The sequence below is a fragment of the Physella acuta genome, unplaced genomic scaffold, assembly GCF_028476545.2.
Source record: "Physella acuta isolate Inbredline_101_S28 unplaced genomic scaffold, ASM2847654v3 ptg000006l, whole genome shotgun sequence".
Classification (NCBI taxonomy): Eukaryota; Metazoa; Mollusca; class Gastropoda; family Physidae; genus Physella; species Physella acuta.
In genome coordinates this window covers 367241-385110 of record NW_026731526.1, presented here as the reverse complement: position 1 = coordinate 385110, position 17870 = coordinate 367241, and positions in this window count along the sequence as shown.

Genomic DNA, 17870 nt, shown 5'->3' with positions numbered 1-17870 from the left:
AGGTGTAGTGTCACTATTAAATCTGTAGTATCATTATTACAGGTAGTTTTATAACATTTCAGAATTCTATGGCTCCAGTATAGCAAGTCTAATGTTGATTGCCCACCATTAGCACTCAATAGGTCAACAGGTCTCTGCCTGGTTTACTGACATGACCTAATCATAATTGGTAACCTGGACCAAACGGGTTTTTTTTTTAATTTAGTCCTCTAAATACCTTATTTTACACTTAGGAAAAAATTGGAAAAATAGAAAATTTACAAATGAACAGCAACAACTGTAAATACAAAGAACTTTGAGATTTTCTGTTTACTTTATAACATCCCACTGTAAACTTGCTAGTTTTTGGTCGTAACACCTATGGAATAGTCTTTCAATGTTTAATCTTATCAATTGCTTAAACTCTCCTTTAAGAAGCAACATATCTTAGTGCCAATTTAACACAACATTTTGATGGGTCTGGTGTACCAATACTATTGCGCATTTATCAAATAACAATCAATACTGATTGGTCTCAGTTAGCACAATTAATGTATTATCAATATGGATTGTCCACGTTAGACACTGTTAATACGAAAGATTGATCTTTATTATTAAAAACTAATAGATAGGTCAAGATAAAAGGTCGTTTGTTTTTGCTGTAATTTGTGGTTTATTAAGCCAATCGAAAGAGCTAATAAAAAGTTAGTGTAAAATGAATGCACGTTTTGCCTGAAAATGAGGGAAGCTTGTGATTTTAAAAAAATTACCGACGTAAAAAACCTATCTGTGACCATCAAGTAGAGACACAACGAATATGCCAACTGCTTTAATTTTGTTCGAGCTAACTGTATATTACCAAATTTCAACAAAAATGTATTATAATATGTGCTCACACACCAAATGGCGGCCCATGCCGTTTAGGGGGCCTACAGCCGACCAAAATTATTTTTTTTTAAGTTACAAAAATTAAATTTTCTAGAAATTTTTGACTTGATGGTTGTTTTGTAACAAAGATATGGTAGCTGCGGTTGAATTATCTTTATTCTATTAAAACCATCCCACATTTGTGTATATACTTTTCCCTTTTGTTTTTTAACCATTGCGAAAGCCGAGTACTCTTTCTCCTACAATCAAACACACGCTGCTGTCGGCAAAATTCTTTTGAAAAAAAGAATCAAAGTTCATTGCGCGAGAGGCCGCTAGATATTAAGACTTTTGCTTCTTTATAGCGTTGGTTAGGGGTCCAAAATTCATTGTGATTTTACAATGTAAAATGAACGTTTGTTGTATTGGTAGAACTACTATTTTGTACTATCCTGTATTCTACAAATGATCAATATATATATATATATATATATATATATATATATACATTCACTTCAGTAGTGATGTTCTACAGTTGCGTAAAAGAAGAAACTAATATATACATGAGCTGTGGTGTGAAAGATAGACAACCGTTCAAACCACTTCCATGACTTATTTCCCTTTTTAAATAGTCAAATAGAGATTCTCAAAAACTTATTTAAAAAAAATTGTACTTAAAACATTAAAAAGCAATTTTTTCTCTAAATTTTTATTTTCCTAAAAATACTTAATAAAGAATGGCATAGTATAAAAAGGAAATGTATTTAAAATTAATAATATAATTACAAAACAAATTTAAAAAATAAACATAACGGGAAAATCCAATACACTTACAAAGCTTACATATTTTTATACTTTCGACCACCTTGATTATTGGAAGCATTACGGCAGACATAAAATGAAACATGTAAACGGTAAAATTAAATTGTACTGTGTTACAATATATATAATTCAAACCGTAAGGGTCTGAGCCACCCCTCTATTGTGAATACAGCACAACTGATATTAAAATAATAACAATAATAATCCATAAGAGTATCAATAGATTTATTACAGATTTTTTGTGTGTAATAAGTGTTGCTTTACTTATACATTTTTGTAATACGTATCGAATGTACACAACTTTATAATATCTTGGGATTCCAGCGCGTACACATGCGCTCGCCTTGTCTTAACATAAACAACATTACTAGAGTTACATGTGTCGGATAGAACAATGTTGTGGGATATAGTAATGAGAGATAATCATTAAAGACAACTCAAGTTGATGGAAAATTACAACCATATAGATAATAGTAAATAATTATCATTAAAAAAGTTTTTAAAAACCCACGTTTTCTGATTGAACTAAAAAGTAGAAAATAAATGCTATACATCGCAATAATGCAAGCGATCACTCTACTATAAGCGATCGCAAACTGCGTGCGCATTATGACAAAAAATGAAAAACGTGGGGCGCCGAAGTAAAAGTTTTTTTATCGGTCATTGTTAATATAAGATGTAAAAGTTATATTACTATTGATTAATTAATACTATTGAGTTTTATTAGGGAGCTTGTCAACAGTATTAAAAACTGTAAGAAAATCACGTGGGTTTTTAAAAACTTTTTTAATGATAATTATTTTCTACTTTTAAGTCTTTGTCTGCTTGTTTGCATTCAAATCTTGCTATCGATTTTATCTTCTCGCATTCACTTTTTTTTTGGGTAAACGAAGACAACTCGTAAACAAGTGAACGCCCAATAAAAAAGCGCATAATAGTGCGCAATATTATTAGTACTTTTAAAATTTACATTAGTTTTTTGAGAAATCGGAAGTAGCGTAAATTACTACTTCCAGTCAACGGAAATTACTCAAAATTTAACAGAAGGTAGAGAATTAGATCTTTTACTTACATGTGAAATGTCATTTATCTATCTGAAATAGTACTCAAGTTATAGGCTTTTGAAAAATTCAAAGTAGGAAAAGTACCACTTCCGGTTATCGGAAATCGCTCAAAAGTTGATACGGATCTACGATTTTGATATAATACTTATATATGAAATTTCATGAACCTAGCTGTAACGGTACTCAAGTTATCGTGTTTACACACGGACACACAGACAGACACACACACACACACACACACAGACATACGGACAAGATTGCAAAATTATGTTTTTCCGTATCAGTGAGGTGTAAAACGTCGAGATCTGTAAAAATCTCGATTTTTTTTTGCACGATTACAATACTTTCTCTATACTTCGTATATACGAGAAAGTAAAAAACATTTGCCTTTTCCAATCGACGTTTCTTCTGTGTTGCCGTTTCTTTCACCATTTTGCCCTCGCGTGCAAACCATTCGACCATCAACATTCTACTTCCTGATCAGTCAGATTTGCATAGGTTTGTACACAAACACCGCGTGACCACTACTCAGCCAATCGCGTGCTCGCCAGAAGAGGGAAAGTACCGAACCTTGTTTTATCAAATTACAATTACAATTACTAGGTTATGTCCCTTTTTGTACAAAACAATAAGGGTCTAAAATGATCAATAAAATTTTTCCATGGATCAATTTAGTAATAATAATAATTGAATATTGTATTGTCATCGGAAACAAAGCTTCCCTGAAAATTTCAGCGCGCTAGCTAACTGGGAAGTGCCCGAAATTTCGATCGCCAGATTTGATTGGAAAAACAAACAAATAAACAAATAAACAGACGCGAAAGCAAGTTAAAGAAAACGTGGGAAAATACATCAAATGCTGACAATAAATACATATGACACTAAAGTTCGATATTATAGATTTCTAGTTTCTTAAAATAATCAAAAACCTTCTGTTAAGAAGCGATCACTGCTAATTTCGTGGACGCAACTATACCCTGGGTGAGGGTTAGCGTGCAGGTGCGCTGAGCAAGGGCAGCGATCAGGGTAAAAAGTACCGAGTTTATCGGTAATCGGCCCGTTTATCGCACCAGCGACGGCGTGTCCCATAAGCCTTTTCAGCTTGGCGTGAGTCACAATGTAGATCTAGTGACTGACCAGTCTAACGGTCCTGTGATTCCAGCTGACCGGGGGGGGGGGGGGTGGGAGAGGGGAGGAAGAGGCGGAGCACAGGTAGGGTGGAGGTTGTAACGACGATGGCGGTAGAATAACATTACCGTTACAACACACATGACATGTTGTACGTATATATGTATATATATATATATATATATATATATATATATATATATATATATATATATATATATATATATATATATATATATATATATATATATATATATATATATATATATATATATATAGGGGTATGGGGAGGGAGGGGAGTGGTGGGGGGGGGGGGTGGGATGATGGCTAAAAATTTGTTTTTGCGAGGTGACCCTTTTATCCTAGTTCCGCCACTGCGTCAACAATATCATTGCATGGCCAACTTTTTACATCAGTTGTTTAATGCTATCCTCCAGGAGACACTCACTCTCAGATGACTGGATATTTAGAAAAACATTAAGAATACTATAAGTATTTGGTCATTATAATGAACGAGAACAAAATCATAACATCATACAACATAGTTTTGATTTTGATACAGGCTTAACTAACAGTATGCACCACAAAATATAGGCCTACTGAAAAAGAAGACCGAGTTATTCAGTACACCACTAATTAGAAAATAAATACCCTCATGGTATAGTATTACTAGTGGGGTATAATAAAACTAAGTGCCATGTTTACCTTTTAGTTGAAGGGCCAATTGTGTCATCCTCCTTGATAAGAAATACTATCATCAGTTGTGTCACTATTTGATGGTAAATCATCAAGAAGACGTTCAATCTCTTTTCCATAAAGGAACATCTAAGACGGCATGATACCTAGATAAAGATATGAATAACTTTTAGCATTTGTTCAAGAATGGGAAACATTTGGAGACAAAATAATGAAACAGTTCTTGTTAATATCAAACTAACCTTTAGTTTTAGTTGGGAAAAAAAGCCTAGTCATTCAGTACACTACTAGTTTGATTGTAGCCTACTAAAATGTTTGCCAGGCCTACACTAAAATGAAAAATTAAAATTGGAAGTTAGCTAAACTATGTGTAATTAAAACAGGTTTAGTAGCCTACTGTTTTAGGTCTACTGATTTGAAGTAACCGTAAGATCTATAACTTTTACCAGTCTCCGCCCCCCCCCCCCCGGAAAATGTTGATTTCCCCCCCCCCCCCAGCCCTAGAAAATATCAAGTGCCCCCCCCCCCCCCCCTCCGGATAAAATTTCAGGAAAAAACACTGCCTCTAACACAATTAAGTAATACAAGTCAACTGGTTATGCGCCATTTAGGCCGCTGACTCCGATTTCAGCCTGCTTTTCTTTTTGGATTTGCTTCCACAACCTTTATCCAACAAAGAACAAACTACAAGGCATCAGTTGTTTGATGTTGGATTTGTCTCTCCTAGAAGAGTAGCTGTTCCCAGCTATCGAGACTCATCTGCCCAAGGGTTCGAACTTTTCTGTTTAACAACCATAAGCTTTACCGACTCGACCACGCCCACTCCTACTCGACATCGAAAATTTTCAAGAAATCCTAAATTTAAAAAAAATGACTGGGTGCCCTGACGGTAAATAGAAGCTATACACACTTACCTGACAATGAAGATGCCAATTAAAAAATGTCGGCTTGAAAACTTGAATATTGAGGTAAAACGAAGGAAAATTAAGAAAAAACAAAATTCGATTCCGCCACCCACCATTGATTCAGGGGAGATAATACTAAACGTTTTAGCAATAAAAATAATACAAGCATTTAATTAAAGTGGCACTTATAAGTACCCTCAGTAGATAAAGGTTTAAGATTAACAGATTTAAATAAAAATATAGTTAGGTATCTTTTAGAAAAATTAGCAAAACTAAATGTGTGTGTTGCTGTTAAGTTATAAAAGCTAACATCAAGAGAGGTGAGTGGTAGAATAAATGTGCACTTGTCAAACTTTATACTAGTGTTACCATCGATTTCCATCATACTAAATTTTACAGTATTTCAGCTCCTAATTCTCTTGAGCATAAAGATCGGTCGTCGTTTGTCATTGTCATTTTTTAACCTTAAGATCACTCATTGTCTAAGTAGCCTGTTATTACTAGTAATTTAAAGATCTGCCATTCTAAATATTCTTGTGTCAAGATTAGCCGGATGAGTACGGTGCAATAGACGATAAAAAAGCCACAGTGAGCTGAATGTTCTTATTGTTAAAGAATTTACATACAAATTCTGATTTTTACTAAAACAAAAATAAAACAACCTTTATAAAAACAAACTTTTAAATGCACTAAAAATAAATTAAATTTTTTTTTCTTTTTAATAAAAGTTTTAGTCGCTAGAATTTGTAAGAGATCTTATGAGGTTTTATATTCCACTTTTTAGTCATTTATTCTAAATGAAATTCAAACTAGATCTGTATAAGCTTCGACTAGAAATAATTGTGTTTAAACCCGATAACTAATTTGCAATCTCTTTAAGACAGTTGTCTGCCCCTTCTTCGTAGTCAACCGTGGCAATAGTTCACCCTCTGTTGCGAGCTTATCGCTAGGTCGTCAGCAAGGATTGTTATCGCGCTATTGTTTTCTCCCCTTTAGTTTTGAATTAGTTTCATTAGATTTTCATGACTAATCTCATGTCTAATTACATTACAAAATTAGATATTCATGCATAGCCATTAAAGAAGAAGATATCTGGAAAATTTGAACGAAATCGTCGCATTAGAAGTTGGTCAAAATTGAGTTACAAGTTTTGCGAATAACCCACAAACAAACGGACGTTGAGAACTAAATTTAAGCTTGTGATAAAGATGAAACTAAAAAAAACAATTTACTTTCTTTATTAACAGCTTTTATGGCTAGTTATCCCTTTTGTTATTGAATATAGAAATCTATTTAGTGATTTACTTTTTGTTATCTCCCCTCAGTTTGGAAACCGTTTAATTAATCTTTTACGACTAACTAAAAATCTAATTAAACATCCAATTAAATTTAAAAATACATGTACTAATATTGTCATAGAGTGGAACATAACTGGAAAGTTTGAACGAAATCGCTGTACTAGAAAAGGGTCAACATTGAGTTACAAGATTTGCCGCAAACCTATAAACAGACTAATAAAGCAAAGGTAATAAAGCATATGCAGTTCTATAATTCAACATTAAAACAAATACAAATTCAATAATACTTGAAGAGCACTTACATAATTGGGCGAATTTTGTTATTAGTGGTTGTGGTAGGGATGTGGTGGTGGTCGTTTTGGTAGTTGTGGTTGTTGTGGTTGTAAGGGTGGTGGTGCTGATTGCCGGACACAGGGCTAGGATGACCTTGGCTAGCTCTGCGGCCAGATACATGTAGCTCTTTGGGTTTGTTGAGCTGAAGGGGTCTGTTATGGTAGCATCAACTCGGCCGGTGCCAAAGTTCAACTCTTCGTAGTCAACGTCGTTCTTTCCCTGGAGAATGCAACACCACATGCGTGAAAACGTTTGACCAATATGTATGTATATGCAAATTTATTACCTGGTATCTTAGGTTAAATAACAATTAGTTTTATTCTCGGTTTAGTACTAATTTGTAAGGGTACTCATTCTTATAACCCTGCTGTCTTTGACCGAACTAAGTATTTAAGTATGAAATATTCCAGACGAAATATATTAGGATAAACTGTCACTGAATATTTAACAATAGATATTTTATAATTTGAATCTGTTAAAAATCATCATGATTTTTAAATTTGTATCTAAATTCATTTTAAAAAATAATATATTTCACGAGACAAATTTAAATTGTCGTGTCTTTTGTAGCATTTTCATCTAAGAGGCGCTCACCTTTAAAACTATGATGTAAGGATTCCAACCAAGAGCTTTAACCCTGTTGTAACTAGTTTGAGCTAACTCCCTCTTGGGTACTGACCCAGATCCTTGCGATGTCAAGATGACCAGCCTGTTGTTGTTTGGGTATGTTGGGGGTGATGTGACCATATCCAGACCTCTGTAGGTCCAGGAGCCGGTCTGGAATAAGTTCAATTTTAAAAAGATTTAATGCTTCACCTGGAATGTAATTAAAAACTTAATTGTGAGTATGATAAGTCAAACTTACATTTGAGGCCAGTAAAATATTACCCAGGTTGTTCCTTGCGTTGGCTGGGGTTGTCCCTATTGGTATTACTGTCGTCTGGGGGTCGGAGCTGCTATAGCCAAAGGCACCAATTCTGTAATGGCAGTTGTAGATTTGATAGGTAAGCCATATAATAAGTTGTTTTTTTTTTTACTTAGAAGTCATACTAACACTGTTGATTCTAGAGCTACTGAAAGAAAACAGTTAATTTCATTAAAAAATTTTAATTAAAATAAAAAAAAAAAAACTCCTGCTTGAACCTAAAAGTTGCAATCAGCTGATTTCTGAAGGTTATGTCCAAGACACTTCTCAATAAATCAAATTTGTCAGTATCTGTAGGTGTATCACTAGAGGACGCGGCAAACTTGGCGTTCTCAGATTCGTCGATAAGGAAGAGAATTTCTCCATTTTCACAAACTGTAAGATATATTTAACTAATTATGTACTTAGTTATTAAAAGTTTACAAGCATTAGTAAAACTAAATCGTGTGTGTGTTGTTATGTAATCAAACTGACTGCAGTATGTCACGTGAGAATTAGGACACTTGTCAAATATTCTACCAGAGATTACATCCTTCTAAATAATACATTTTGCTATATTTTGCTCCCAATGTTGTTGAACATATAGATCGGCTTTAGTTTGTCTCTGTCATTTGACATCTTACTATCGATCATTGACTTAAAAGCCTATTGTTATGAATAAACTAAAGACCTACCAGTCTTCAAATATTGCATTGTCTAGACTTGCCGGATTATTACAGTGCAACAGATGATAAAAAGCCAACGTTAAATGAACTTTTTACTTTTTGTTTTTAAAACAATTTGTTTCTTAAAGTTGCATTTTTTTTGGAAATATATAGTTTTATAACTCAATATTAAACAAAACAAATATTTGAATGTATGCATTTAAAGTATTTTTATTCAATTTAATTTCGATATATTTGAAGAGCACTTACATCGTGACGATTTTGGTGTTGGTGACCGGGTTGTTGATGTGGTGCTGGTTATTTTTGTGGTGCTGGTGGTTGTGGGGGTGGTGGTGGTTGTGGGGGTGGTGGTGCTGATTGCAGGACACAGGGCTAGGATGACCTTGGCAAGCTCTGCGGCCAGATACCTGTAGCTCTTTGGGTTTGTTGAGCTGAAGGGGTCTGTTATGGTAGCATCCACTCGGCCGGTGCCAAAGTTCAACTCTTCGTAGTCAACGTCGTTCTTTCCCTGGAGAAAACAACATCACATACGTTAAAACACTTGACTTAAGTGTATGCATATTGTATCTAATAAATATATAGCCTGGTTTTTTATGTTAAATAACTATCATTTTTATGCTTGGTTAAGTACGTAAAGTACTTATTAATAAAGCATCTAGTTTATTAACCCTGCTGCCTTTTAGCTACTCCAAACGAAAAAATCAGGCGAAACTATCACAGAAAATGTAATAACAGAAGTAAGCCTTTATAAACAATATGACAAATCATAGTCCAAGCTGGAGCTATAAAAAAAGACTAAAAATAATATAAAGCTCCTACAGTAGAACTGTTTGTTCTACCAGTAATCTAACTTTCCTCAATTGAAACATAAATAAGCAAACCTAAGAAAATAATGTCGCGCTATGTTCGAAGAAGATGGATCAACTCTCACTAGCATGACAACGTGTTTACGCCTCAGTAATAAGCTGTCATGTAAGGGTTTGCTAATAATTTCTATAGTCCCAGTGAAAAACTTTTCAGTTTTGAAATTTTTATAATTTGAAACAATAAGTTTAACAAAAATCATCATTATTTTTACATTGTTATTTAAATTAAAATTGAAAAGGAAATATATGTCACGAGGCAAATATAAATCGTCGGTCGAGTCTTTTTTAACATTTACATATAGGAGGTGCTCACCTTTAAAACTATGACGTAAGGATTCCAGCCAAGAGCTTTCACCCTGTTGTAAATAGTTAGTGCAAGCCCCCGCCTGGTCGATGACCCAGATCCTTGTGTAGACAAGATGACCAGCCTGTTGTTGGCATATGTTGGGGCACTTGTGACCATATCCAGACCTCTGTAGGTCCAGGACCCGGCCTGGGATAAGTAGAGTTTTAAAAGATTTACTATTTCAATAGGACTTTACTTAAAAGCTTGACCATAATGATTAAAACACAAACTTACATTTGAGATCAGTAAAAGATTATTAAGGTTGTTCCTTGCGTTGGCTGGGGTTGTCCCTATTGGTATAATGGTCGTCTGGGGGTCGGGGCTACTGTAGCCAAAAGCTCCGATCCTGTTGAAAATTATAGATTTGGTAGATAAGTCTTAAGCTGGTACAAAAAAATTCTTAGAGTGTTATTGCAGGAAAAAAAAACTTCAAAATTTTCTCACACAGACCAAGCCTATGGTCTGGAGGATTGTTTCTCGTTAGTCTTATTTACAAGAGCCGTTCTAAATAAGTTAACTGAATCAAACTAAAACTTATGGCTTAATTTTAACTGATGTTTAAGTTGAATTAAAATATAAAAAACAAACAACCCGTCCTCTGACCAAACCTAAAGGTTGTTGAGGTTGAAATCAGCTGATCTGACAAGGCTGTGTTGAGAGCACTTCTCAATAAATCAAATTTGTCAGTATCTGTTGGTGTATCACTAGAGGACGCGGCAAACTTGGCGTTCTCGGACTGGTCGATGAGGAAAACAATTTCTCCATTTTGGCAGACTGTAAGTATTTTGAAAATAAAATGTCGATTTGACACAAGTTGATCGAATAATAATTATAGTATGAGTAACTTTACTCTTTAAATATAAAAAAACATATTAAAGTCATATACAATCAAAACCAGAAAAAAACACTAAGAATATTAGAGTTAAGTCAATGGCGTAACGAGGACGAGTGTCGCTCGGTGCGGCAACTGAGGGTACTACGCCACTCATCCTATACGTTTGTATTTTCAGTTTGGTGTCGCCCCTGCCCTCATCTGTTTTATTTTCAAATTGATTAAAAAAAAATTAACAGAAATTTATCAACCTAAAAACCTGGTGTCTTCACCTAAATGGTAAGTCATGTACAAATATCAGTTTCATAAACATGTTGTACTCTTATAACATTACGAGAAAAATGGCCCGTTGAGGAAGGGTACAACGGGCGCTAGGCTGATAGTGCTGTCTCTTTTCTCTAAACTAAAACCAACACCCCCCCCCCCACACACACCCCCCACCCCCCACACCACCCCCACCCCCCACACACACCCCCCACACACACCACCCCCTCCACACACCGCCCCCCACCCCCCACCCCTGCACCCCCCCCTCCACCTCCCCCCCCAAAAAAAACATGTCTACCGTCCCATTCAACGAAATATAATTATATACTTTTTCCAGTGTCCGCCCCCTCCCAGAAAATTCTACCCCCGCCCCCGAAAATTTCAAGTACCCCCACCCCTCTCCGGGGAGGAAAAAGTCTGAAAGAAACACTGAAACCAACCCACCCCCCCCCCCCACACACACCACCCCCCACCCCCCCCACCCCTCCACCCCCCCCCCACCCCTCCACCCCCCCCACCCCCACACACCCCCCACCCCTCCCCCCCCATCCCTCCACCCCCCCCCTCCACCCCCCCCCAAAAAAAAAACATGTCTACCGTCCCATTGCAAGAAAACCACTTTTTAGATTAGACACATTAATTAGGCGGTAATTTTATTATAGAGTATCAATAAAGAAATTTCTTTTGAGTTAGGGAGGGGGGGTGGGCTCAGACGTTCTTACACGGGGGTGGGGCTTCGCCCCTACCCAAAGAATTCTATGAAAGAAACTCTTCACGCAAACCACTTAGATTAGATAAAATTTGCTTTTTTCAATGTTTACGCGATAATCAATGACGTCATATTACTGTGTGCACTCTCTGGTTTGAGATTATGTTCTACTCTACGCTAAATGTGTCGACGTCATACTTCGTTTTTCGAATTACTGTGCATGTTTTTATTTTGCTTGTGTTTTCTCTAGAGCGTTCTTGTCAGACAGAGCGTTCTTGTCAGATAGACAGACAGCGAAACTATATATTAGTATTAACGAGAAAAATGGCCCGTTGAGGAAGGGTACAACGGGCGCTAGGCTGATAGTGCTGTCTCTTTTCTCTAAACTAAAACCAACCCACCCCCCCACACACCACCCCCACCCCACCCCCACACACCACCCCCACCCCCACCCCCACCACACACCACCCCCAACCCAACCCCTCAACCCCACACACCACCCCCACCCCCCACCACACACCACCCCCACCCCTCACCCCCACACACCACCCCCTCCACACACCGCCCCCCCACCCCCCACCCCCCCCCCCCCAAAAAAAAACATGTCTACCGTCCCATTCAACGAAATATAATTATATACTTTTTCCAGTGTCCGCCCCCTCCCAGAAAATTCTACCCCCGCCCCCGAAAATTTCAAGTACCCCCCACCCCTCTCCGGGGAGGAAAAAGTCTGAAAGAAACACTGAAACCAACCCACCCCCCCACACACCACCCCCCACCCCCCCCCACACACACCACCCCCCCCCCACACACCACCCCCCCACCCCCCCCCCCACACACCACCCCCCCCACACACCACCCCCCACCCCCACCCCCCCCCCCACACACCACCCCCCCCACCCCTCCACCACCCCCCACCCCCAAAAAAAACATGTCTACCGTCCCATTCAACGAAATATAATTATATACTTTTTCCAGTGTCCGCCCCCTCCCAGAAAATTCTACCCCCGCCCCCGAAAATTTCAAGTACCCCCACCCCTCTCCGGGGAGGAAAAAGTCTGAAAGAAACACTGAAACCAACCCACACACCACACACCACCCCCAACCCCCCCCACCCCCACACACCACCCCAACCCCCCCCCCCCCCCCCACACCCACCCCCACACCCACCCCTCCACCCCCCCCCCCCCCCCCAAAAAAAAAACATGTCTACCGTCCCATTGCAAGAAAACCACTTTTTAGATTAGACACATTAATTAGGCGGTAATTTTATTATAGAGTATCGATGAGGAAATTTCTTTTGAGTTGTGGAGGGGGGGGGGGCTCAGACGTTCTTACGCGGGGGGTGGGGCTTCGCCCCTACCCGAAGAATTGTATGCAAGAAACTCTTCACGCAAACCATTTAGATTAGACAAAATTTCCTTTTTTTCAATGTTTACGCGATAATCAATGACGTCATTTTACTGTGTGCACTCTCTGGTTTGAGATTATGTTCTACTCTACGCTAAATGTGTCGACGTCATATTTCGTTTTTCGAATTACTGTGCATGTTTTTATTTTGCTTGTGTTTTCTCTAGAGCGTTCTTGTCAGACAAAGCGTTCTTGTCAGACAGAGCGTTCTTGACAGACAGCGAAACTATTATTATAGACTAGATAAATGGCCCGTTGAGGAAGGGTACAACGGGCGCTAGGCTGATAGTGCTGTCTCTTTTCTCTAAACTAAAACCATCCCACCCCTCCCACACACACCCCCCCACCCCCACCCCCACACACCACCCCCCACCCCCCACACACACCTCCACCCCCCACACACCACCCACCCCCACCCCCACACACACCACCCCCACCCCCCACACACCACCCCCCACCCACCCCCACCCACCCACCCCCACCCCCCAAAAAAACATGTCTACCGTCCCATTCAACGAAATATAATTATATACTTTTTCCAGTGTCCGCCCCCTTCCCGAAAATTCTACCCCCGCCCCCGAAAACCTCAAGTACCCCCACCCCTCTCCGGGGAGGAAAAAGTCTGAAAGAAACACTGGTGTCGCGCTTAGCCACTACGCGAAGAATTGCATTAAAGAAATTGCGAGAAAACCACTTTTTAGATTAGACACATTAATTAGGCGGTAATTTTATTATAGAGTATCGATGAGGAAACCACCCCACCCCACCCCCCCCACACACACACCTCCACACACCACCCACCCCCACCCCCACACACACCACCCCCACCCCCCCCCACACCACCCCCCAACCCCCCCCCCCCCACACCCCCCCCCACCCCCCGCCACCCCCCACCTCCCACACCCCACCCCCCACTCTCAAAAAAATCATGTCTACCGTCCCATTCAACGAAATATAATTATATACTTTTTCCAGTGTCCGCCCCCCTTCCCGAAAATTCTACCCCCGTCCCCGAAAATTTCAATTACCCCCACCCCTCTCCGGGGAGGAAAAAGTCTGAAAGAAACACTGGTGTCGCGCTTAGCCACTACCCGAACGGGCGCTAGGCTGAAAGTGCTGTCTCTTATCTCTAAACTAAAACCAACCCACCCCCCCACACACCACCCTCACCCCACCCCCCACCCCCACACACCACCCCCACCCTCACCCCCCACCACACACCACCCCCACCCCCACCCCTCACCCCCACACACCACCCCCTCCACACACCGCCCCCCCACCCCCCACCCCCCCCCCCCCCCCCAAAAACATGTCTACCGTCCCATTCAACGAAATATAATTATATTTTTTCCAGTGTCCGCCCCCTCCCAGAAAATTCTACCCCCGCCCCCAAAAATTTCAAGTACCCCCACCCCTCTCCGGGGAGGAAAAAGTCTGAAAGAAACACTGAAACCAACCCACCCCCCCCACACACCACCCCCCCCCCCCCACACACCCCCCCCCACCCCCCCACACACACCCCCCACCCCCCCCCCCACACACACCACCCCCCCACCCCTCCACCACCCCCCACCCCCAAAAAAAAACATGTCTACCGTCCCATTCAACGAAATATAATTATATACTTTTTCCAGTGTCCGCCCCCTCCCAGAAAATTCTACCCCCGCCCCCGAAAATTTCAAGTACCCCCGCCCCTCTCCGGGGAGGAAAAAGTCTGAAAGAAACACTGAAACCAACCCACCCCCCCACACACCACCCCCCACCCCCCCACCCCCACACCCCCCCCCCCCACCCCCACACCCCACCCGGGGGGTGGGGCTTCGCCCCTACCCGAAGAATTGTATGCAAGAAACTCTTCACGCAAACCATTTAGATTAAACAACATTTCCTTTTTATTCAATGTTTACGCGATAATCAATGACGTCATTATATTACTGTGTGCACTTTCCGCCTTGAGATTATTTTCTACTCTGTGCTAAATGTGTCGACGTCATACTTCGTTTTTCGAAATACTATGCATGTTTTTAAATTGCTTGTGTTTTCTCTAGAGCGTTCTTGTCAGACAGAGCGTTCTTGTCAGACAGACAGCGAAACTATTATTATAGATGGTTAGACTGGCATTAGAATTGTTTTTAATTTGGATTATTAAACATATTTACTGTTTTGCAGTTTCAAAGTTGAAAAAAATAATGATCAATTTAAGCTTAGCTGTATTTAAGTAGTATAATTCTAAACTAAAATTCAATGCGAAAAATGTGTATTTTGTTTAAAAAGATAGTTAAAAACATATTTTCAGCTAGTCATAACTAAACGTTGATTATTATCAAAGTAAAAATAATGATCAACTTAAGGTTAGCTGTAGTTTATTAGTTTATTAATCAAACTTCAATACATAGGTGTTAATACATGTGTATGCTTACCTTGTGAAATACAAGTTGTAATAATACTAAATAAAATCACCAGCAGTACATTAGTCATCATGGTAGTTGTATTTTTATTTGGCGTCAGGTACTTTAAACAAAAGGGTGAAAATAAGGTTAATTGATACATATAACCTACAAAAACATACTATCACTTTAGACACAGTGTATATATATAGACTTTAAATATATGAATATGCTTATTTATATATATACCTATATGTATGTATATGTATAAGTTTATATATATGTATATATATATTTACAAATATATATATATATAAGTATATATATATATATATATATATATATATATATATATATATTTATATATATAAGTATATATATATATATATATATATATATATATATATATATATATATATATATATATATAAATTTGTATAACAGCACTTGCCCCAATACGAATATGCCAACAAAAATCTTAAAATTGTGCAAGACTAAATTGGAAGATCCAACTCCTCATTTACCGACTGTAACATCGTCTTTATTTTACTTGCGTTTATCTTAAGCCTCTTTAAACTTCCGCGTTAGCTCCTTTCATCCTTGTCAATATTTGACACGACTGTACCAAGGCATACACTCTAGTTTACTTATGCTCTTATATTAAAATTAATTATGTAAATCACCAATAACAATTAATAATATATAATAAAATCCTTAATTTGCGAAAGACGTGTGTTAATGGTGTGAAACGATTCAAAATAATACATATTTTACAAAAAAAAAACGATTTCTCAATTTGAATCAACTAATTCAGTGAAATATAACTCAACTTCTAGTACATGTTATTAATGTTGTAACCATATCTGCTTTAGTTAACTATCTTACTGCCTCTATAGACAACTATCTCACACTACCACTATAGTCAACTATCTCACACTGACTCTATAGTCAACTATCTCACACTGACTCTATAGTCAACTATCTCACACTACCTCTATAGTCAACTATCTCACACTGCCTCTAGTCAACTATCTCACACTACCACTATAGTCAACTATCTCACACTGACTCTATAGTCAACTATCTCACACTGCCTTTATCACACTGCCTCTATAGTCAACTATCTCACACTGCCTCTATAGTCAACTATCTCACACTGACTCTATAGTCAACTATCTCACACTGCCTCTATAGTCAACTATCTCACACTGCCACTATAGTCAACTATCTCACACTGCCTTTATCACACTGCCTCTATAGTCAACTATCTCACACTACCTCTATAGTCAACTATCTCACACTGCCTCTATAGTCAACTATCTCACACTGCCTTTATCACACTGCCTCTATAGTCAACTATCTCATCCTGCCTCTATAGTCAACTATCTCACACTACCTCTATAGTCAACTATCTCACACTGCCTCTATAGTCAACTATCTCACACTGCCTTTATCACACTGCCTCTATAGTCAACTATCTCATCCTGCCTCTATAGTCAACTATCTCACACTACCTCTATAGTCAACTATCTCACACTGCCTCTATAGTCAACTATCTCACACTGACTCTATAGTCAACTATCTCACACTGCCTCTATAGACAACTATCTCACACTACCTCTATAGTCAACTATCTCACACTGCCTCTATAGTCAACTATCTCACACTGCCTTTATCACACTGCCTCTATAGTCAACTATCTCATCCTGCCTCTATAGTCAACTATCTCACACTACCACTATAGTCAACTGTCTCACACTGCCACTATAGTCAACTATCTCACACTGCCTTTATCACACTGCCTCTATAGTCAACTATCTCATACTGCCTCTATAGTCAACTATCTCACACTGCCTCTATAGACAACTATCTCACACTACCTCTATAGTCAACTATCTCACACTGCCTCTATAGTCAACTATCTCACACTGCCTTTATCACACTGCCTCTATAGTCAACTATCTCACACAGCCTCTATAGTCAACTATCTCACACTGCCTCTATAGACAACTATCTCACACTACCTCTATAGTCAACTATCTCACACTGCCTCTATAGTCAACTATCTCACACTGCCTTTATCACACTGCCTCTATAGTCAACTATCTCACACTGCCTCTATAGTCAACTATCTCACACTGCCTTTATCACACTGCCTCTATAGTCAACTATCTCATCCTGCCTCTATAGTCAACTATCTCACACTACCTCTATAGTCAACTATCTCACACTGCCTCTATAGTCAACTATCTCACACTGCCTTTATCACACTGCCTCTATAGTCAACTATCTCATCCTGCCTCTATAGTCAACTATCTCACACTGCCTCTATAGTCAACTATCTCACACTGCCTCTATAGTCAACTATCTC